At 41.7% G+C, this 23,719-nt stretch overlaps 1 protein-coding gene across 14 annotated transcripts in view; it reads right to left on the reverse strand.

Annotated features, from left to right (window-relative positions):
• Window positions 1–23,719, reverse strand: part of LPP (LIM domain containing preferred translocation partner in lipoma) — a 629,538-nt gene that overhangs the window by 459,471 nt on the left and 146,348 nt on the right. For 11 of the 14 annotated variants that reach the window (XM_074366147.1, XM_074366073.1, XM_074366100.1 and 8 more), the window contains one exon: window positions 10,254–10,314. The exons of the other annotated variants lie outside the window; for them this stretch is intronic. The gene's annotated coding sequence lies outside the window, so the exon portion shown is untranslated. The remainder of the gene's footprint in view (window positions 1–10,253; window positions 10,315–23,719) is intronic. 14 annotated transcript variants of the gene reach the window in all.

The following is a 23,719-nucleotide window of genomic DNA, read 5'->3' on the forward strand; positions in this document are numbered from 1 at the left end:
TCTCACTCATCAAAGGAGACTAAAGGATACTTAAAAGCCCTTCTTGCTCCTAAATGTTCAGTGTCTGTGTCCTGACCTACGGTTTCCAAGTCACAAGTAGGGGCCCACCAGTCACACAGCTCCAGGAGAGGCACTGGCATGACCACATCGACGGTTTCTATTGTGGGGAAGGTCAGGCACTCCTTCAGAAAATAGCTGATCTAAACAGAGCCCAAGGAGTGTCATGGCAACACTGCTCACAAGCTGCCAGGGGTAGGGAGGAAAAGCAGCCAAGATGTGTGTGCAGCTGCCACATTTCAGAACAGCACTCAAACCTCGTTAATATCATCTTGCTTAATACCAAGTCCCATAGATCAGAAGCTATTTTTACTGTGTATTTAACAGATTTGTGTATCGTCTTCCCTGCCAGCATTTTCACAGTCCAGTACAGAGGACTCTGCCATTGGAAAGCCTTCAGGACCTGAGGCCACCCAGGGTTAACTCAGGAGAAGGAGGTGGGGGGCCAGAATGAACAGGAGGGAGAAAAAGACTCGTTGGGGTTGGAGGATAGGGGAGAGGAGGGAGTAAGATGGAATAGGAGCAGGTACAAGCCAATACCGCAAACACCCAAGTGGGAGGCTCTCAGGTCCGAGTTCTCCAAAGACTCAGAGAGGCACGTGTGAAGGAGAGGGGGAGCGATGAGTCCTCTCTCACACTCAGGTGCACACAGGTCCTCCCACCACAATTGTAACTGCAATCTCAGCTTTGTTTTCACTTATCTTCCCCATCAGGTGCCCTCAGAACAGTCACATGTGCCGCTCTGCAGAGCCCTCCGCCCCCGTCCTAGAAGGTACGCACCTGTCCACTACTGTGCCTCTTCCGAGCTTCCAGGAAAGGGCTTTTGCTAAACGTCCTGTTCACAGCCTGTCTCCCTCGTGTAGTAGTGGGAATTCCAGCTTATGACGACTGACCAAGCTAAGCGATGTGAGAGCACCGGCCGTGGGCCTGCCACATGGTGTACCGTGCTAGACACCCAGCATGCGGCTGCTTGCTTCACACGGCAGCAGCCTCACGAGTGCCACCTGTATTCCTAACATTCTTCATAGAAAGAAGGCACCTGGCCAAGGCCTGCTGACCGGTGAGCAAGAGCTCAGGCCCCAGCCATCCCTCCACTGCTTGGTCAGGTAGGGGCACCATTCTCAGACCTGCCACTAACTGAGCAGGTCAAAGCAGGGGCAAGCCATTTCTTTCCTGGGAGGGAACTCGACTAGGCAGAGTTTTTCGAAGTTCCTTTCCAGTTCTGAAATTCGACAAACCTCTAAGTGTCATATCCATCTTAAAAACAAGCAAAAAGCAGAGGGAAAAACCGTTGAAGAACACAGTTGTGGGCTTCTTTACTGAGCATGAAGTCAAAGGCACTGTGCCAGGAACTACAGGGAATTCAGAGAAGCAAAATAAAGTAGTCCTTGGAGTCAGAAGCCTTATAATATGTGTATGTTGGGGGAATGGGGCTAAGAGGAAACATAAAAAGACAGCAATACAAAATAAATTTTAATTGTGAAACAAAGTCCAATGCTGAGGCTCCACTCCTGAGCCAAGGGGTGGAGAGAGAAGGCTTTTCTAGGAGGAGGGATTCGTACTGGTCCTTCAGGCAGGGGAGCAAAACCCATATGAGCAAAACAGAGGAAGGAAGCATTTTACAAGAGCCGGCCCTCTCCAGTGGGAGGGTCATCAGGTATGTAAGATGGTTAAACAGCTTATGTTTTATGTTTTCGATGATTCTAAAATTCTGTGTTTCGTGCGTTAAAGGCTACAATAATAATGGGCATCCCACCTGCTCATCATCGTGACGCTCGGTGGGGGGGGGGGGGTGTCGCGGGAAAAGCAGTGAAACAGAGAACAGGACACTTGGGTTCTGAGTCCTGCTCCACTGCCACTACCAGCTGCCAGGGTCTGGCTAAATGGCTTATCTGGCTGTGGAATAGGAGATCTTGTAGAACTCCAGTGGGAATTCTTGAGGCTTCTCAAGAGCCAAATTGTTCAAAGCTCACTGTTTACAGATGAGGAGCCGGAGGTCCACCAGAAAGGACATGATTTCTCTCAATTACGTGTTTCTGCCAGTACTCACCTGCTTCTGGGTCTTTCCTCAAGCTAATTCTTACTTGCCACAGATGCCCCCTTGAGTCTCTCTAGTATCCCATGGACGTCCATCTAATCATCTTTCAAAGCCAAGTCCAGTCCCTGGTTTTACAAGAAACCTCTGGTAGAAAGAGTTCCCTAAATTCTCTCACTCACAGAGTGTAATTACTGAGCCCACACATCACACTGAGTCTTGGCTGGCCCTGAATCAAACTCACCTCCACACACCTGCCAGCTCCCTCTTTCAATGTCTTAGCAAGACACATTTCTTGGTAGGTGTTAAGTAAATGCTTCTTAATTCAGGCTGGTCTGCACCTCGGTTTTCTGACACTCGGCCAAGTACCTTCTCAAACATACTGAGGCAGGAGGGAAGGGGGCAGGGCATGACCGTTAAAAGAATGACGCAGCAACTAGTTCTAAGATGGCGGAAGACTGGACTCCCAGTAGACCTTGAGCCTCATTATACGCTCATTGTAATACATTAGCATGTTAAATGACACGTCCACAGGCGCCACAACAGTGCCCAGGCTGGCCGTTAAAGGCGGGCCCCTAATTCCTGGAAATCCCTGCCCCTTCCCCAAAACAGCTGGAATAATTCTCCCGTTTGTCGGCATATGAAATTACCTGGCCCATAAAAACTAACCACCCTCCCACTTCCCAGTGGCTCTCCCTTCCGAGCGAGAGGGACAGCATTCTGTCTCTGGAACGTATATCTCCTAGGGCCACGTCTCCTGCCTTCTGAGCCGGCCCCCACTCTGTCTGTGGAGTATGTATCTCTCTGAATAAACTTGCTTTCACCGCATTATGCCCCGCACTTGAATTCTGTCCTGCATGAGACAAGAACCTATTCTCCAGAACAACATCATGCTGCCTCTGACCGTCACAAGCCTGGATGTATGCAATCCCCAGAGCAGCCCACCTCCATCAAGCTGTTTACCAGATGGAGTAAACATGCAGCAAAGGAGAAAAGACATACAGAAAAGGAGAGGAGGAACAAAGGGCGTGGACTACGAACTGCATGAAGAGACATGCCAGTGGGCTGAGAAGCACTGGGAGCATCATTCCAGCTTCATAGGGATAAATCTGCAGTGCAGACACCCCATGAGGGGCCTGGGTTCTCACACACAGTGCCCAGTGGAGCGAGAAGGTCCAGTTCTACGGTCTAAAAGGATGCTGTGGCAAACTGTCAGACGGACAAAGTCTCAATACCTAGCCATCGGCTGGGCAGGTCCGCTTTGTCTACTGCAGAGGGAGGGAAGCACCTGGAAAGGAAGAGCATGGCAGACACCTACAGCAAAGGCTTTATACTGAGTGACTCTCCCCTAGTGATGCCGGAGTGAAAGCATGGCAGTAAGATTTATGAGGCAGAGCTGTGTAACTCCAGAGGCAACCCAAGGCACACATCAGATGGGAATTTGAAATAATCCCTTTAAACACACAAGGACTCAGATGCCAGCACACACAGCAATGGCCCCAGCCAGACAGCAAAGGCATATTGGCACCACTGTAATTTGTCCATTCACCAATATGCTTCCCGAAAAACACCCATATGCTTTCTTTTAGCTTCCATATGCTTTTTTAGCAAGGAAACTAAAATATTTCATTAGCTTGAGTAATTAATAATTACTTATTTCACAATAGTCTCCCTCATTAAAAAACGAAAATAACTGATTAAGCTGCAGGATCCTGGCTTTCAACTCAAGCTTTTAAAAAAAAAAAATTTTTTTTTTAATTCTTCCCCTCTAGGAATTGAGTAATAGAGTGAAACAGCCAGTGTGGAAATACTCGCACTACGGGGAATGAAGAGTTATCGCACACACAGCCCAGCATTCCTCTTGACTGAGACATCATGGTGTAATGAAAAGAACATGGACTTTGGGAGCCTGAAGACTCGGGATGCAATCCCACTTTGACCCCTGTTGAATAGTACTTCTGAGGAAATGAAGGGCGTTGAAAAGATAAAGCCTGCTGGATTCCTTCAACCTGCCTTCCATTATCGTCAGGGAGTGACTTCACAGGGCTCCCTCCTGTCTCTCAAGGCTCGGGGAAGGCATGCTCCGGAATGCTGGCATGGAGCCAGTCATGATCCACAGGCCACGGTCAACAGTCTCGAAGTTGGTCTCTGGTCCAGGACGAAAAACAATGCTTCTCAAACTCTAATGAGCAGAGGAACTACCTGGGGATCTTATTAAAATGCAGATTCTGATCAGGAGGTCTGGAGCATGACCTGAGTATGGTCTGCATTTCTCACAAGCTCCCAAGTGATGCTGGTGCTCCTGGTCTTCAAACCAAACTCGGAGAAGCAAGGACCTAAAAAATATCAAGATGAAGGGAGGAGGTAGAAGCTGTAAAACCAGGACATGCGTGCCCATCTCGTGGGGCTATGACGAGGATTATTAATCATATTGACAATAATACTTCTGCGTGTTGTGCAGCACAATGGTATTTCACTTATCCTCACAACAGTCCTGCCAAGAGGGTGTGATCTCCATTTTACAGACAACAAAACTGAGACCCAAGGAAATCAAGTAATGCATCCAACCTCACATAGCTAATAATGCTGGGTTCCCAACCCAGGTATATCTGCCTATCGAGTGTAAGGATGAGCCAAAATTTGAGGCACTATTGCTGTAGACTGCTGGTATGAATTCTGGTTCTGGTTCTACTATAAACCCACTGCTACCCCTTCCTGGGGCTCCATCTTCCCTTCTGGAAGTGCTGACCTGACAATCTCCAAGGCCTCTTCCTTGTCTCCCACCAGCTTTCACTCTCCCGGCTCCCACATAGACTCACAGTGGGTCACCAAGCCCTGAGTATTAGCTTCACACATGGCAGTCATTACATCTTGGCATGATCCAAATTCTAGCTGCTCACATCTGCACTTGTGCTGATCTGTGCATGGCCAGAAGTCTCTCTCTGGTAAAAATCCCACGCTCAATATCACAGGGAGAAAACAACAAACGGATTCCCCAAAGCATTGAAATTCCAATTCAGTTGATAACTTGCAGTATGACCAGAGCTCCATGGCCCGAACCACTCTGCCTCCTCCTCTGCTCACTTACAAAAATGGAGAAACCAAGACCGCTAACCTAACAAATTTAAAAGAAAAGGAAAAATATGAGTTTGTTATAATGCAGTTTACACAACTGCGCAAGTTTTCTTAGTCTGCCGTAAGGTACCAGAAGAGTGTTTAATTAATGAATTATCATATAAATGATTCAGGATATGTGATCCTGTCCCTCTGAACGCCCATAGCACATATTCACTGTACTCCTTGAGGACCCACTGACCATCTTCTACCAGGAATCTCTACAGTTTACAGAACTGTTTCATTGTCCCTATTCATATTCAGTGTTATCTCTGGAGGTACTCACATATACTGAAGCAAATCTCGATTTGAACCCAGACTTTGCCATTTATTTTCTGTAGGACTTCAGGCAGATTACTCACTGTCTTGGAGCTCAGTTTCCACATATGAAAAGCAGGAAAAAATAATTTCTTATTTTAGGAGATTAAATTAAACGATGCATTAAAATATACAGCATTTAGCAGATTCTGGGCAAAAGTACATTTGTGTGAGTGAGTGAGTGAAACAAGAAGAATAAGCTTCAATATGAAAACATCATTCAACAATTTGAAACATATAAATGTCCAGAGTCACGCTCATAAATGAGTCTGACACTTCAAGCAGAACAATGGGTGAACTGTGAGAAATCCAACAGCAAAGGAAATTATGTTACCCAAATGTCATCTCAGACTTCCCACATTGAAAAACATCTTTTGTTTAACCTAGAACTTATGTACGGCCTTCAGAGGGTTGACAAATCTCATGAAATTACAGACAACGTCTTATGCAGATGTGCATTTTCCAACTATTTCATAGATTCATCTGAATTTCCAAATATTCCATAATCTTCTCCCCTACCACTGAACACACACATATATATACACACATAGAGATTAAAAACTACTGGCCCTTAGGCAAGTCCCATGACAGAAAGGGAATTGTCAGCAGAGAGAGAAAAAGTTTATTTAATAAAACAAGGCTGAAAGTTACAAGCATGCAGTTGAGAAAGCATGGTCAGTGGAAGTTCTCATGATGAACACTCCAAACCAGAGAGAGCGGCTCTGAACTCAAGACTCAGCCTGGCTACAAAGTTGCTACAGGATCTTACCACACTCCCCCTCCTCCTCCCATCTCATAGATGGAGAAACTGAGGTTCAGAGGAAGGTCCTGTCTTCACCAAAGTCACTGCAAATTAAGTAGGATATGAACCTGAGACTCAGTAAAATGATTCCCATACTCTGTATGTCAGCATTATGAGGTATAAGGTAAGTATTTAGACCCACTGGCCTCTAAGTTATCTTCTAACTGACAGATAATTACTACTCTCTTCTCTGAACTTGGAAATCTCATGAAAATATTAGTTTGGTTTTTGCAAAGTTCATTCCAGTTGCTTCTCAGGCCCAGGTAGTCCCACAAGAACGAGGCAGAGAAATGGTCTGGACGAATTAGAGATGCTGCTATTAATCTTGTGTAGGGCAGTGACTGGGAACCACAGGCCTTGAACTAGATTTCACTGTGCTGGCTATTACTCTCCTGTCCTCTTGCTTATTAATCCTGCATCTGTCTTCTCTTTATTAATGTTCCCAACTATGCACAATACACAGCCAGCTAGGAACTCATCCTTAGCTTCCTATAATTCATTGGATCAGAAAAGGGCAAAAGGCGAGTGGAGCAAACAGTAGTGATATCAGGGTCAAGTAATCTCTTACAGGAAGAACCGCAGGGGAATCCAGTCTCCTAATAGACACAGAGAGCAGAAAGCAGCCAGAATCTTCTATTCTGTGCCTCACAGAGTGAAGGAAGATGCTTGACCTCCACCTATGTTTCAAGGACATCTCACATCCCTGTGTTGACAATGGAATTGGTTTTGCCTGAAAGAAAATGTCCCTTTAAATACTGGAAAGAGAAAGGACACATCACACGAAGAGCTTTATCTCCTAAAACAGAAATACAACTATGGAGTCCTCCCCCAGAAAGAATTCTAGTCCAGGATCTGCCACTAAAACCTTAGACCAATCAGATTCCCTCCCTGACCCCAAAACCTCCATCTCTGAAATGAAAGGATTTGGCTAGATTGGTTCTCAAAGTCTCCTCCACCCTTGACGTTCTGATCTCTCCTTACAGGTCACCGACGCAGCCCTGAAAAAGTCAAATAATAGAAGAGGAACCTCTCAGTGTTACCAGTGGAGAAGTTTCCCAGATCTTCTAAAACTGAGACCCAGATTACAGAGCAGAGAAACATGGAGGAAGATGGATTTTTTTTTTTTCCTTTCTAACCAGAAACTGAATGTTGCTGGAGGTAGGGACCAATCACTTCATAAATGTCCAATCATAGTGTATATATAATTCAAATCACTAACTGCCCTCCTGGTATGTACAAGAATCAAAAAACTAAAAAGACCAAGTATTTTCACACACTGGCTCAGTGGTAGAGACACAGGATTCTCCTGTGACTTTGGGGAAACGGCAGCAGGAGGAAGAAAAGATTGGCCAAGAAGTAAAATCACAGATTATAGGACATTTGACTAGAAGTAATGCCATAACCAACAGGTCCAACTCTATCTGTAGTTAGATGCCAAAATGGACGCCAGAGAGGGAAAGTGACTTGTCCAAGGTGGCACAGCCAGAGCTGGGAGTAGAATTAGATCCTCATGACTTCTGGTTCATAGAACGTAACACATTGCTTCACTTCTGCAAAACTGGAGATTCGATCGAGGTAACCAAGAAAATAATTCCTCTTATAACTACAGCCTCTGCCTCCACCTCAAAAAATACTAACTGACTTATTTAAGGCAGAGTAGGAGTGTTTCCATCAAATAATAATAAACGATTCATTTTAGCCACATAGACAAGTCCAAAGAATTACTTGGGCATTATTCATCCTTGCTAATGAACCACCCTATGGAAAACAGGGACAATCAACGGTCTACCCGAGGCCAGAAGCCTGGTCTTGCTCAAGTTCAGATCTTCCCCGTTCAAGAACACCGGGTATCAGCTCTAAATAGTAAACAGCGTATACAGTTTCAGATTCCATAAAGTACAGCTTTAAATAGATTTGGTTTGGAAGTGGGACAGGGAACACACCACAGTCAGTGGCTCAACGTTGAAAGCCGAGAAAAACAATGATCACACTCATTAAGTGGGTACCTGTTGACACATGTACTGTCAAGCCTAATTATTTATTTAAACTGTTATTCTTTCTTCATTACTGCCACTGATACCAGTTATTACCACAAGAGTATTTTAAATTTCTGTAGCCTGCGCTCAGAATATTTACTTCTCTGTCTTCCAAAGGTGATTTGAGTTTTTAATCCTTCTTGCCCCATGAAATACACTAAAGAAAGAAAGGAAGGAAGGAAGGAAGGAAGGAAGGAAGGAAGGAAGGAAGGAAGGAAGGAAGGAAGGAAGGAAAGAAGGAAAGAAAGAAGGAAAGAAAGAAGGAAAGAAAGAAGGAAGGAAAGGGCAATTCTCAAGAGCAATTTTTCGTGACCTTTCAAATCTTGGTTAAACTCCAGTTTATAGTTTTAAGATGGGTATCAGTGGCAAAGAGGACACAGTTAACCACTTTTCAAAATTTATTTTAATGATATTTAACAACTGGCATTTGGAGGAAAGTTAATATAATGACTGCAGTTTCCAAATGAACAAACAGATCTCTGCCTCACAGAGCTACCCAAACCTACGATATCACACGTGTACAGTACATACTTTTTGATATGTTTATCTATGAAAATATATGAATACACAGGAAAGGAGTTTTTCCAGGGACATTTTATGGACTGGAGAGGGACCAAAAGATGAGTTGGAGCCATTCCTGTATCTGTGGCTACCGTCTTGTTTTTAATAGACTTGTCTTCTGTAGGAATGAGAATAAAATCTAAACGACACAAGGGGCTGCTCTGATCTAATAATACGGACGTTTCACAGTCCATGTGTCCCTTCACCTACCTTGTTTGCACATGACCTGTTCTTATTCGATGTGTATGGTGAGTATCAGCCTTGACGACTGTATGTAACGTGAAAATTTCCACTCATATTATAAACTGCTAACTCCTACAAATAATGGGGCAGGACCAGCAAACCTAAATTCTTTCAAAGGTCTGTGTAAGTAAAATCATGTTGAAGATTATGGAAATAACATACCAAAGGGATAATATAAATATTCAGCAGAACAAATGTTTAAAGTGCTTTAAATGTTGGTATCAAATGTTCCACAGAGTTGCTATTCTACAAGGCCTGCAGTTAGGAACACCATACTGACTACTTCACCTCTGTTTGGCTATGACTTCTAGAAGATTATGTAGAGCAGAGCAGAGCTAGCTGGGAAGTACAGGTATCAGCTGGTTATCTGAAGAAGAAAACTCACAATTTGCAAATTTTACAACTATTATACTTTTTTTTTAAACTAGTCTCTGTTTTCTTGACAAACTCATGAAGAATAAATTCTTCTGCCAAAGGCTTATTCCTTTATACTGGTTCCCCAGGAGCGTGGTGTGCAGATGCTATGGGTCCTGGGGTTCAAAAGACTCTAGCTCCTTTTCTGTATTCTTAAAAGCTGTGTGTTGTTGTAGCCTTAGATTATGTCTTTTTAAGATGTTTTTCAGGGTGGTTAAGAGACAGCAACCGACCTGACTAGTAAAGTTTGGCCCCTTCAGAGCCAGGTAACTCTAGCAGCACAGTGTAGTAAAAAACACACTCAATCAAAGGCCAGGACACTGGAGAGAAAGCCCCCTGCCACATACTAGCCGGGGACACAAGACAGCAACAGACAAGAACATCCTAGGACATGGCATATTATGAAACTTAAATATTACTTAAGTCTGAATCTTTGGTGTCGCCAGATGTTTGTGCTTTTGGTATGAAACCTTAAAAAACTAGGAATTGAAAGGGAAATTAAATCAAGAAGACATAAAAGGGGGGATATTCATTGTTGTGGCCATTTTTCAGGTTTTGGTGCTCATGAAACAGCTTTGTATTTCTTCTGTTGGGAGTAGAGTTAGCCTTAAGCATTATTGGCTAAGATGCCTATTTGCACTTCATAAATGTGTTTATGCCAAGCCTTTCTTACCTTGGAGAGCAAGCTCTTGGAACGGTAGTGGACACGAGGTTCAGCAGACTGCAATGCTAGTCTGTAAATGAAACAGGTAAAAGTTACTCTTCGATTCTAAGCTTTGTTTATTCATCGATCATCATAAACTCATTTATCTGCATAGCAGTTTCTTGTTTTGCAAAACACTTCCATATCCATTATCTCATTTCACCCCATGACAACCTGGTGAAGAAAGAGATTATGCTACTCGCTTCATAGGTAAGGAAATAGAAGCTCACAGAGGGGTAAGGAGGATCAAAAGGGAACTAACTTCTCTCTCCTGATTAACTTCATGAATGTCCTGCGAAACGGGTATTATTGCCTTCAATTTAGAGATGTGAGAACTGAAGTTCAGACAGGGTAGGTAATGTGCCCAAGACTGCACAGTGCAGCACACGGCCAGGTGCGAGTTCGGACTCTCTGGGCTCCTCCTGTTCGTCCAGTGGTCTTTCCTTTATACCTCAGTCTCTCCTAGGATACGAGGTTGAGAAAACACAAGGATGAACAGCTCACGGACTTGATCCACTAGACTGAATGGAGGAGGGAATAATGGAATAAAACCAGCTATTTGATGGACATGAGGGAGTAGGAAAAACACACGGGATTTAGAGCCAGTCAGACTTGTCTTCCTTAGGCAAGTTACTTAAACTCCGAGTGTCAATTTCCTTATACGTTAAGAAGCTTATAATATCTACTTCATAGCCAAACCTCAATTAAACTTTTCTGGGAAGATTTTCCTCCATTATTTCGCATCTATAGGTACAGACGGGATGGTATACAAAATGGTAACAATCTTCCTATGAGCCCACACTTATGTGATCAAAGAATGACACTCTAAGCACACAAAGCTAGAGGATATCTCTGGGTTGGGTATCTCCTTGATTCGTGCCACGAGTTTTAAAATATCACACTATTTATCCACGTTAATCTTAAACGGCCTCACCTAACAGCAGCACAAAGAACTTCGGTTCCAAGTGGCAAAGCCTCAAAATTTAAGAATTATATGACCCCACAACCCCGAAGAGCAAGAGAAGCTGCTTTAGATGAAAGAGCTGCAGGTGTACCGCAGGGCGCTCTGAAGTTTGTGCCTGGACCGTGCCTTAGGTTCAGAGAGCCAGAGCCTCCAACAGGCCTGCAGCAACAAAGGGCTTTGTTTTAACATACAGATAGGTTTACTGAGAAGTAAAAGACCTCTGGGAAGCTTTATTAATATATCCCGTTTTCATATAGAACTGAAATCAGATTATGCGTACGGCGTGGTTGATAGAATACTCTGCAAGAAGTTCTTTTCATATGCCACAAACATCAAAACATTAATCCTCTTTTGACATTATACTTTACAGTTTGAAAAATATCTCATGACCATTTCATCTCAAATCATCCTTGACATAACCCCAATGAAACCTTATTCCCCCAATTTCACCAATCAGGAAACTAAACTTCAAAGATCACATGGTTAATATGGAGCAGATAAAAGTTTAACCCTGTACCCCGACCCCCAAACAAGTAAGGCCCCTTCTACTGCAGGAGATGCTCTAGTTGGAGGAAAAGGTGAAATGAAGCTATACCCTACAGAAGTCCATTGTCAAGGCCCCAAAGTACATTTAGTACCGAGTCCTGCTTCACTGGCAAGTGAAAGCAGAGAGACTTCACATCTGTGGTCTAACCAGAAGGTGACACATTACTAAGCTGAGGGGTGCTCGAGGCAGGGTTACCATGAATACTTTCTCAGCTCTCCCCAGCGAAGTTTCAGAGATGCAACCTCCTTGGGCAAGCTATCGAAACACAAGCCACAGAAAACAGAAGGCGGTACACTGAATTTTCGTGAAGGGGTCTGCATCAGTTAAGTTTCATCTCACGCCGTAGGAAAGCTGCAAACTTCCAGCTAAGAAGCTCACCGGCCTCTTCTCACATGGTGGAGTGGCACAGGTCCTTAGTAACTCGACTATTTCCCAATGCAACGGAGGTCTCTACTAAACCCAGAAAGACATCTGGGACGACTGGCAAATCCCACTCTAAAGTCTCGGTAATGAAGCCAGTTATCTTTGGCAGCCTCTGTGTATTTTATGACTGCTGACCCAGAACCTGGCAGGTCTGCATCCTTTATCCAATCACCCATCCTTTCCCAAGAAGAATGTTCTCATCTTCAGAAACAATTTCAACCAAAAATAAGGAAAACTGCATGTTCAATGTCTAATTCACAAAATTTCAACCTATTAATTAGAATCTTTGCAAAAGCAAGACTCACTAGACCTAGCTGGGACTAGTATAAAATAATTGATAATTTCTACTATACTGGGGGTGGGGTGGAAAAAACAAATGAAGCCAAGAAGAAAAAGAGAGAGAAAGAATGGAAAGAAAGATGACGGGGAATAAGGAAAAAAGAAGAAAGGAATGGACGGACACGGGAAATGAAGAGAGCAGAGAGACCTGTTTCAATAGGTTTTTCACAAACCATGGTAACCTTTGATTTGACCACTGCATCCCACGACAATTTTTAAGCAACGTAACTCTAGGATGATGATCCTAACATTAAGAACAAAAATCCCAGCCAACTGGCATGAGACTCACTAAGACCAACGTACAGATGTCCCTTAATGCTTGCCACTTTACAAGTGCTGCTGTACAAAGGAGCAGCTGACAGAGCCTTGTAGAAACTTCCAAACTCTTCAGTCCTGTGGCCCCAGATGTTCTTTCTGAATAAGGGGGTGTTATCCTGAAAAGAACACTGGAATGGGGATTGAGAACCTAGGCTCTGGCTTTAGCACTACAATTCCCAAATCTTTTACATCAGAAGTTGTACGAAATATACATTTTTCTGTTTCTCTTTTCGTGGGTCAACATGGTTATTCCTAAACCACCGTGAAAAGGCCAAGAATTATTTTGTCTAGCTTCTGTGCAATTTTGTTAAGTTTTATGGATCGATAAAGGTGATGGTGAGAGGATCACTTATAAATTGAATAATGTCTTAATCTTAAACGTGATTATTAGGTAGTCTGACCCCAAAAGCAATTGAAATGTGAGATTAGGCCAAAGGCATTAAGTGACAAACATGGAACGGCCCTCACTCCCATCATCAAATACAGTGTGAAGAACATTTTTAAATGCATGCTCACCTGATACCCAAGACACTTATCAAGAATACAACGTACCCCATGGCTTATGAACGATTTGGTTGTCTCGTTAAAGTAATGTTTGCCAGTATTTAATTGCTTCCCTCCCTGATTTTAATTTCCTCACCTGTCAGCATCTATCAAAGGCACTGAGATCTTCTGACATCCTGGCTGATTGTGTTGAAATTAATCAGATTTTTAAAAAGTAAATTGCTTTGGCCTAAAGGTAATGCTCAACTTCTTCATGTGATATTTATAAGGGTCTATCAATGGAACTTATAATCTAGAAATTAAATCAGAGGCTTTAGGAATCCTAAGCAGAAATCTTAAGTAGCTCACAAATTTCCAGCACTGGACTTTAGAAGATCAGTACTTAAAAAAAAAAAAAAATCAATCAATAAATGTTTATTGAATATATAGCACTTGCCGGCAGTCCCTAGTGGGTAAACAGAAGAAAGTAAGGCATGAAGCCACCTCAGAAAGTTTGGAGAAACAAGAAAAATAAATTAAGCTGAACTTAGCTTGACAAAATAGCTGACAATCTGGTCACTCGAAAGGGACACTTTGTATTTACGATTGTGATCCATTGCATATATTATGCTTCCACATGGACGAGTGATTTTACTCTCCACCTCACTCCAATGAGGCGAAAGTGGTTTTATTGTTAGTAATAGTAGTAATATTCCCATTTGACAAGGGACAAAGCTGAGGCACAGACTGGAACAGGGACTTTTCTCTGATACCTGGTTATGGGCAGAGCTGGTCTTGTGATCTAAATAAAATCAAACAACACAGCAGTTATCACTTAGGACTAAAGAGAGAAAAAATTCTTTGCAAATCCTCAATACATAATTATTCAGTGCTAATTCTTGTGCTAATATCTATCGGTAACAGTGCTTAAGACACTCGCTTAGGAAACCCACAGGCAGTAAGCTGTTCTACAAGAGGTGAATGAATGATGGATAGAGGAAGACTTTGTAATGTGTCCTACCATCATGGGATTATTTTTATGTATATGTGTTATTGGTCCTACTTTGGAAAATAGAAATACGCACTCATACAGCACTTAGGTCCCAAAAGTTGGTTCTAAGGCCCCTAAACAGAAAACAGGGAAATGTTGCACGGATGCAGTTCTGGGGAGTGGGGGCAGGGGAGTCAAGGGTAATGCATGGAACTTAGAGGCTGGCTTTATAACCAGACATAACTAAACCCGAGTATGGGTCTTATCTTTCCAGTGGACTCTGAGCTCCTTCTCAGCCATTAAACATCTCCTATGCTGTGAAGCTTTTGGTGACCCAAAAAGGTTGGGTGAAGAGGCCTTTCTGAAGATGGTCACAATGCCTAGTTTCACATCTAGATCACTAAAACTACCACAACTGTTTTGTAACTTTTGCTTGATTGCATGTCTTGAAGAGAGAAACCTTGTCTAACTCAGGTTTTTTACTTCAAACCCCAAATCCAGAATCTGGTCCTTAGAAGGTTCTCAAGAAAATGTATATGGAATGGCTGCATGAACAAATGCTACCAGTGTTCCTGTCACTCCTGTAGCACTTAGCTCAATACATGTCAGGTAAGACGCGTTTAGTAAGTAGGTTAACCGAAATGAACTCATCAGTTCATTTAAAAAAACACATTGTTCAATTAAATGATTCTAAAATCTATTAAGTGAGTGGTTCAGTAACCTGCAATGGCCCAGCCAAAATTAACCCACTAGAGGGGTGAAGAAGTGTCTTCCACAAAAAGGATTAAAAAGGCTGAACGTATGAATAGAAATGTAGGCAGGAGCTGAGAAAATTCACATAGAGAAAAGCCATACGCTAAGTGATACAAAATTAAAAAAACAAAGGGGGAAACAAATCTAGGGGTAATGTGAATTTTTTAAGATTATAGGTATAAATAAAATCCAAATAGGAGAAAATGGAGAAAGAAAGAGAAAGGAGGAAGGAGAAATTCTTGAAATAATAAATTCTAAAAACCAAGTCATGTGTGGGGGGAAAAAAAAAGGATCAAAGACGAAAAAGTTGACCAAATTAAAAGTAATATTTTTTAAGCATGTTATGTTTCTGTAACTGAGCTAAGCACTTCACATACTTTAATCCTTAAAAAATATTCTCGGAAATCACTACATATCCATTTTGCATCTGAGTAAATGAATGCTTAGAAAGAGTAAGTAACCTGATCAAGTTCACACACCAAGTTATACTAGAATTCATATCCCAACTTGGAGGCCCCCAAACTCAGACTGTTTTCATTACAGTAACAGAGAAAAGAAGTGGGGCTGAAAGAGGCATTTTGAGTGGGAGGGCAGGATGGAAATCTAGAAAGTCCTGTGAAAATAGGGGAGGCATAAAAAATATGAGCATCCAAACCTTCTTAGGTCCTAGGATGTAGGTAGCGAGAAAGAAGACTGAAGGAGGAAAGAAGGTGGATGGGGAAATTAAAGCTATCTTCAGCTATCTGAGGGTGTGACCTATGTCAGTCATATTATGCTTTTGAAAAATCTGCAACTTAGAACTACTAGGGTCGAAATGTTGGAAAATCCAGTTTCAGAGCAATGCAAAGGAGGACATTCAACATGAAGCTGTCCAGCAGGAGAACAAATTGCCTCACAAAGAATTGGACGTGTTCAAGCAGAGGCTGAGTGGCCATCTGCCAGGAAAGGCATGCGTGACATCCCGGCAGTGGGAGGGAGTCGGCATTAGAAGATGGGCCAGTGCAGCTCTGTGCTTCAGAGATTTAGCTGTCCAGGATTGAGAGATAAGCAACAGCTCAGATCACTAGATAAAAATCTGAAGAATGTCCTTTGAAGAAGAGACCTCTGGATAAAAATAACATCCATTCAACACATCCATGGAGCTCCTCTGAGGCACCAAGCACAGGACAGTCCCCATGCTCCAGACGTTCCAACAAGGAGGCAGAAAACACACTGTGAAGAGTTAGAACTGTTGCTAGGCAATTTTCAAGCCTAATAAATGCCTAGGAAAAACCATAAGTAGAAGTCTAAAAAAGAAAGAAAAAGACTAAATGGTTTGCAGATCAGGAAACATCAGCTCTGTGGAAAGAAGAAGTTACTGAAGGCCTAGCTTTAGGGAAGAGCTGATTCACAGGCGTGATCAAAGGCCAAATCTGATCACACTTTTAGGTAACAAAAACAGTCATGGGAGAAGAATCAGAGGTTAGAAAACAAAGTTTAACTGACAAAGCTCACAAGTGAGGGAAAGCGATCAGAAGTTGGATGAGAAATAGGAAAAAATGACATTTTGCAAAAGAACATCCAACTTACTCGAAAATGAGAGAACAATACATTTGAGAGTCTGCAAATCTACTTTCACGGTTTGCCAGATTTACTCATTTTCATACAATGCAACCTCTTTCAACCCTCAGCCTCCTGAAAAGCTACTCTACAACAGGAAGGAGGTATTCAAGAGAAAAATGCAATAACTGGGTCTGGTTCTACTGCCTCTCTCAGCATCCTTCATTACAATTTCACAATTTGACCAATTTTCATTGGAGAAAACAGATCACATAAAATATTAACATAAGCAAAAACAAAATAGAAAGTAATTTTTATTGGACAACCTCCCCTTTGCAGAGATGGAGAAAAAGAGAGAGAGGAAGAGAGAGAGTGACAGAGAGACGCTTTCATAGAGAATTGAAGGTTGAGGGTAATTGGCCAATGAGAAGACTTGTAGTGATACGAAAGATAATGCTTGTGTGAACAATTTACTTTCCTGTGATTTTTTTAACTAATCTAGGTGAAGAAAGAAGTGGCTGCTTGAGCCCAAACTCAATGATTCTTTTTTCCCCACAAAGCTGGAATTCTAAACCAGAAAATGAATAAGCAGTCAACTGCTCCTTAACATCTCTCCATCTTAGCAAAGACAAAGCATGTTCTGTTTCAAGAGGCATCAATGGCTACTACTGAAATATTGAAAAGCAGAAGAGAGAGCAATGGTGCAGTGATGAGTGCATAGAAGGGAAAATACACAAAGGGTTTAATATGCAAAAAATATAGAAATCTTCTTAAATATATTCAATAATTCTATATTGGCATCACCATATTAACCAAAAAAATCAGAAACATCTACCTTGAGATTTCTGAAACTGAAACAGGAAATCAAAAGAAAAATAAAACGAGGAATGCACTAACAACTGAGTTCTTGCCCCTGTTCCACCACTACCTAGGGGAGTGGCGGTGGGGGAGTTGTCTTGTGTAGGTCTCTTCCAGCTCTCCTCTCCTATCAAATGCATGGACTGGATTAGATCAGTGGCTCTCAATGTGTGATCCACAAACTCGGAGTGGGTCCTCTAGACCTTCACAGGGGACTGCAAGTTCATCATACTAAGATGTTACGAACCTTTTTCACCGTATGGACATTTATTTACATCAATGGTGCAAAAGTAGTAAGTGAGTAAAAATGTCTGGAGTGTTAACATGAATCAAGGAAGTGGCATCAAAATGTACGGAAAGTCATTGTACTTTTCATCACCAAGCACCCACAGTAAAGGGGGGGAGGGCCGAGGGGGGTTGTCCCATTTAAGATTGTCCTTAATGCATTAAAAAAAATTCTTAACTTTATTCAATCTCAATTCTGATGTTTTTATATCTTTGTTGTAAGATTGGTACCTTTTTTAAAATATCCTGTGTGAGATAACAGGAAGTATTCATGAAGAACTCCTGCTGAACCCCAAACTATAATGGTTGTCTCCAAGAAATGCACTTGTATGATTGTCTGAATTGAGAGCTGAACTAACAGATCTTTGCATGAAACACCATTTTTTTTTTCTTTTGAAGGAATGACTGACAAACTGCACTCATTCAGACTTGGTCATGCCAGACATTTTCTCAAAACTAGGCTAAAAGAAACTACCATTCCAAGGAAAACAATTAAGAGTATTTATTGTCAATGATAAAACTCAAGTGTTCAAGTGAAAATTAGAATTTTGAAAACCTTTCTCTACCATTGTACACTTGTAATTTTCTAATACTTAAAACATTCTTTTAATAAAATCAGTGATCATAATAATGAATGTGATCTTTTTTAAAATGCTAAAGAATGAAATATGTGAACATTTGGAAGATATGCATAACTCCATGAACCAATATCTTCCAAATGACCAACAAATGATGTTACATAATCATAGGTGAAGACCAATTCAAAGTAAAAATTAGACCAGTGGATTTTAATATAACAAATGATAAAAAAAAATAAAGTTTTATTGATCTGATTTCAGATTTGCCATTATAACTAAACTTTAAGAAACTACCACTTGTCAAGTTTTGGTGTAGTATCAAAGAAGAAAATCCACAATTACCTCTTTTTTTTTACTTCTTTTTCCCAAGCCTTTCTGTAAATCCTTTCTGGATTTTCTCCGTAAACTTTAATCAAAATAAGTATCTCAACAAATTTAATGCAGAGGTAAGAAGCCAGTTGCTATTTTCCTCACTAATTTTATATTTGTTTGTTTTGGAAAATGTACTTATTTTCATACACATATCTTTCATTAAAATACCAGTTTTATTTTTGTTTAATTTCCAAGATAATGAATAGCACTATCACTCACATAAACAAAAACTCAGTTTTAAGAGTGTAAATAGGTCCCGAGACTAACCCACTGGACTAGATGGGATTATGTCTATTCCCATCCAGATTTGTGCTATTTTTCTTTGGTTCTAAACCTCTAAACCTCTAAAGAAGATACAGAGTAAATGAGCTACTTTTTCTACTTTCCTTCAGATCCTGCTATTGGTTTACACCTTTACGTAGCTGCCATATTAGTGAGTATTTAGAAACACTGAAGCATCTGTATGACTTCACCATGGAGTAGGCCATTCATTAGTCAACAAATATTCACTGTGTGCCTTCCATGGAGCTGACACTGGTTAATATGGCACATGGATCAGAATCCAGACTCCTTTACTACTCAAGGTATGCTTTGATCAAGATTTAAAAAAAAAAACAAAACAAACAAACAAACAAAAAAACCTCTCTAAACCTATTTCTTCAATGTAAAATGACAATGACAATAGGACCTACTCATAGTAGCTCCACTGAAATGATCCATCTAAGGGCTTAGTATACACTGCATCTGGCACATAGTAAAAACTCAGTAAATGTTACCAATTATTATTATAATGAGGATGTCTCTTACCAAAACAGACTATTTGCCAAGTATGCGTAAAGAAATAACAACAGTTTTAACTTACATATTACAGGGGCTTAAAATCAACCTGTTACTGAAGCATCCAGCTCCATGGAAACAGAAAAGCGTAAGTATCCAGGAGCACTTGTTTCTCATCTCAAGAACAAAGAATCTGTCTTTGACCAGAAACCAGGAATGAAATCAGGGATGAAATAATGACCCAGCCACTGCATAGGTTCCCAAATGTTCTGTGGTCAAATGAGCCAGCAGTTCACACTCAGCATCATTCTCAGCACTGTGGTGACAGGACAAAGGACAAGAGGCAAACGAGGATTCCAACCAAGTTCCTAACTAGACAAAAGAGACCTTTATTCTTCCTTTGTTTGAGCAAAAAGTCATGTTCATTTGGTCTCTTTACTCCACTTCATTTGAAACCTAAAAGGAATGAGGTTGGGGAAAAATCAGGATGCTTATCAATCTGAGGTTAGACGAAAAGAAAAAAGATGCCCTGATACCACTAAAAATAGATTACAAGTAGGAGAGAGGAGGTCCTTGATAAGTTTCTCTAAATAAAAAACATAATCTGGAGGAATACACACGTGTACACTTCCCTATAATTTTTAAATATATAAAGGAATTAATCATTAAATTAGTTATATTGATGAGGCCCAAATTTCATTTTTAAAGAAAAAAAAGATGCCTTTATTTCACTTTATTTCATCAACTCTAAGTATAACCACCTCTGATGTCAGTATTTTACTAGCCCGGTAAGTCTTTAACTGCTGATTTAATAGAATGATGTAAGTTATGCTTCCAGAATAATGTATAGAAACGATCATGCCCCCTTAACAGCACTTGGATCTTCAATCAGGAAATTCAATTTTAGCTGCAAAACTATGTTTTGGCAAAAGTGCAATTGAACTCAGTGTACTTGTCACATTTCTAAATATACTCCAGTCACCATGACAACAAGGGAGACTGATGGATCGCTTAAAAGAGTACGGTATATTTAATTGTCAGCATTTTAAACTGACTCAGAAAAATGCTGTGTGATAGGTCTACTCACCATGGTTACTGCCGACTGAGTCCATAATAATAAAAGGTTCGCATACGCACATTGACAACTTGCACACAAAGAACATACAAGTCAGAAGGCCCTATATTTCCACCCAGGCCAAGCGCCAAACTTAAAGCTTTAGAAAGGACTTGTTTTCATTAAGGTGCCACGCAAGAACCTCCCTCCCAGATTTTCAGGATCTGCAGATGCACTCAAGGCCACTAGAACAAATCCTAAATCAGATTCCAATGCCTGCTCCGTCTCATAGACCAAAGATAGAGATCAACTTAAGGTTATTTTCTCCTAGAACATGTCTGGAATAGAGGATGAGAGAGGGTCTGTTCTTTTCTTGCATGTAGATTTGTTTCCAAATGATAATCTTCTGGGACCCATTCATTCCCTAAATAACCATTTCCTAAGAGTCTCTCCTAAGTCAGGCAGTCTTCCACAGGCTGGGAATACAGTGGCAACAGACAAGGCTCCCACATTTAGGGAGCTGACATCCTAAGACAAAAGGAAGACAGACACCAACATATAATCCTTTAAGAGAATGAAATAATCCAACTGATCCATTAGAGCGGACTATTAGCAGTGCCTGGCAGACAGTAAGCACTCAGCAAACCTTCACCATTGTGATTATAACTAAGGTGTCTCTCACCAGAAGAGTTTGCAGTGTACATAAAGAAAACAAGGCATCCTAACCCTGCTGTCGGAGAACCATAATGTAGAAAATAAAACAAGATAATGGAAGAAGCAATGGTGGGGGCGGGTACTACCTTAGCTATAGGTGAAGGAAGACCTCTCCAAAGGGATGACATTTGTACTAAGCCTTGAATGATGACACCACATCGGCATCAGAGGAAGGTCAGGTGGGAAGAAACTTGGCTTATACACTAGGAAGGTCAGTGTGTCTATAGTTTACTGAGTAAAGTGGTTACATGGTGGAGATAAAGGAAAAGACAGAGCCCACTTCACAGGGCCTTGCAGGCCACATAAAGGTCTTTCAAATGTTTCTAGATACCATGGAAGCCACTATATGGCAGTGGGTGTGATATGAAGATCTTTAGATCTTTCCACATGGTGTGGAGAAAGGTCATGAGGGGAAATCACAGAAGTACCAAGACCACTGCAGAGACTCCATTGTGACAGTCAAGGTTATAAATGGTGACTCGGATTGGGTCACTATTCTACTCCAGTGCTTTTCCATGGTCCATGCTTATCCTCTCAACCATCTCTTGCAAAGAGGGAGTGAGAACAATCAGATCAGGAAATATCCTGTAGGCAGAACAAATACACACTGGCCAAGCATGTACTCAGAGCAAAGGTGGTAGCAAATGGAGTTGGACAATGGCCCTACAGCAGGGTAGGGAACATGCCATATGATTCAGCACATTTGGTGGGGCTGGAGATGCTGCAGATCTAGCAAATTGTGAGGCTTGATGGCAATGCTGCTGTTCAGGGAACCACATTTTGAGAACCAGGGATCTGGGCGGTTCTGGAGGCAGGAAAACCAGTCAAGCAGGAGGCCATGACAGGCTGTCTAAGGGCGATAATAGGTGGATTAGAGAAAAGGGAAAAAAATCCCAGAGATGTAGCCAAAAAGTTAACATCTAAGACTTGAGGCCAAATTATCCTTGAGTGCAAATAAAAAAGAAGATGGTGGAATGGATTCCAAGCTTACTTTAATGACTTTGTTCACTCTATAGATTGTTTCTATCTTTCTAGTACAAAGCACTTCCACCACTAATATCTCCTGTGGCCACAAACTATCCCTATATAAGATAGGGCCAAGGAAAATGATTGTGCTGACAGATAATAAAAATAACAGTAACAACCACAACACCAATCATTTATTGAGAACTCATTCTGTGCCAGGCACAATGCAGCATGTGCTCTCTACAGGACGGACAGCAACCCTATTCCTACTTCACCGAAGACCAATCTGAAACTCAGAAGACATTATGGAGCTCTCCCAGAATCTCTGCTTCAGCTAGATTCCAACACAGCAACAGACCCTAAATCACGACCTTCACCTTCATTCTGCCTATGAAGTTGAATCTAAAGGAGAATTAGATGTCCCCTCGGAGCATTCATCCCCAAAGTCAGGGTTTCCTTCTAGTCTGACTAAGCTTCAAGACTGCAAGTGGCAAAGCTTGACTCACAGACTCTGGAAGCACAGGAGCAAAGCGCCCACGGCCAGTGTGGCCACTGTGGGGCAGGACTGTGATTCATTTCATACCCTCGTGAAACAAACATGGCTTGAATGTTTCTGTGATCACGCTTACATTCACATCTCTATACACCTACTCCAATGCTTTTCCATGGCCCCAGGCTTACCCTCTCAACTTTATCCTGCTTTTGCTTTGCAACTTCTTCTGCCCAGAGAGTAACAGGCTCTCTACACAAGATGTTTGGCGTGAGGATGTGAGAAAGAGGCCCTCATTTGTGAAGATGCATGGTGAACGGTAGTAGATATTGACAAGGTATCAGCAGATAAGAAAGATGAGCTTAGACATTTCCCAGCCCAGGAAGTGGGTAAGAAATGAACCACAAGATCTTCCTTCTAGTCACCCACACTGTGCTTTCCCAGGATGATTCACAGGTATGGCTCCACAGACCTGACAAGGGGGACCATCTTCAGGAAGATGAAAGGATGTTTTTATGCCTGCTCTCTTTTTTTTTATTTGTTCCTTCTTGAGTAATAACTATTAATTGTGCAATGCGGGCAGTACAGAGATGAGTCTACCGGGAAGCCAGCACAAATCCATCAAGTGCTTTTAGTCCGAGCTTTTTAGAAGCAATTGCTTACCACAATTTTCCCTGCTCTTTTTCTCACAGTGAGAATTAAAGTGGATTTTACCACACGATCACCCGATGCCCTCCTCCCCCACCTCCAAATGAAGACAGAAGATGGCCACTGGTCTATCACCAACAACATCACAATTCATTTAGTGTTCATAACGCCTAAGGACTAGTCCCTAGAATAGTTACCCCACCTTCATTAACAGCTGACAATCCTGTGAAGCAGGGACCCATGAAGAGATTCATGCTCAGAGATGATACGCTACTTGTCCCAAGTCTGACGACTAGAAAACAGCAAAGCTAGGAAGTAAACACAGCTCTTCTGACTC

Source organism: Camelus bactrianus, chromosome 1 (assembly GCF_048773025.1).
Source record: "Camelus bactrianus isolate YW-2024 breed Bactrian camel chromosome 1, ASM4877302v1, whole genome shotgun sequence".
In the NCBI taxonomy this organism is placed as follows: domain Eukaryota; kingdom Metazoa; phylum Chordata; class Mammalia; order Artiodactyla; family Camelidae; genus Camelus; species Camelus bactrianus.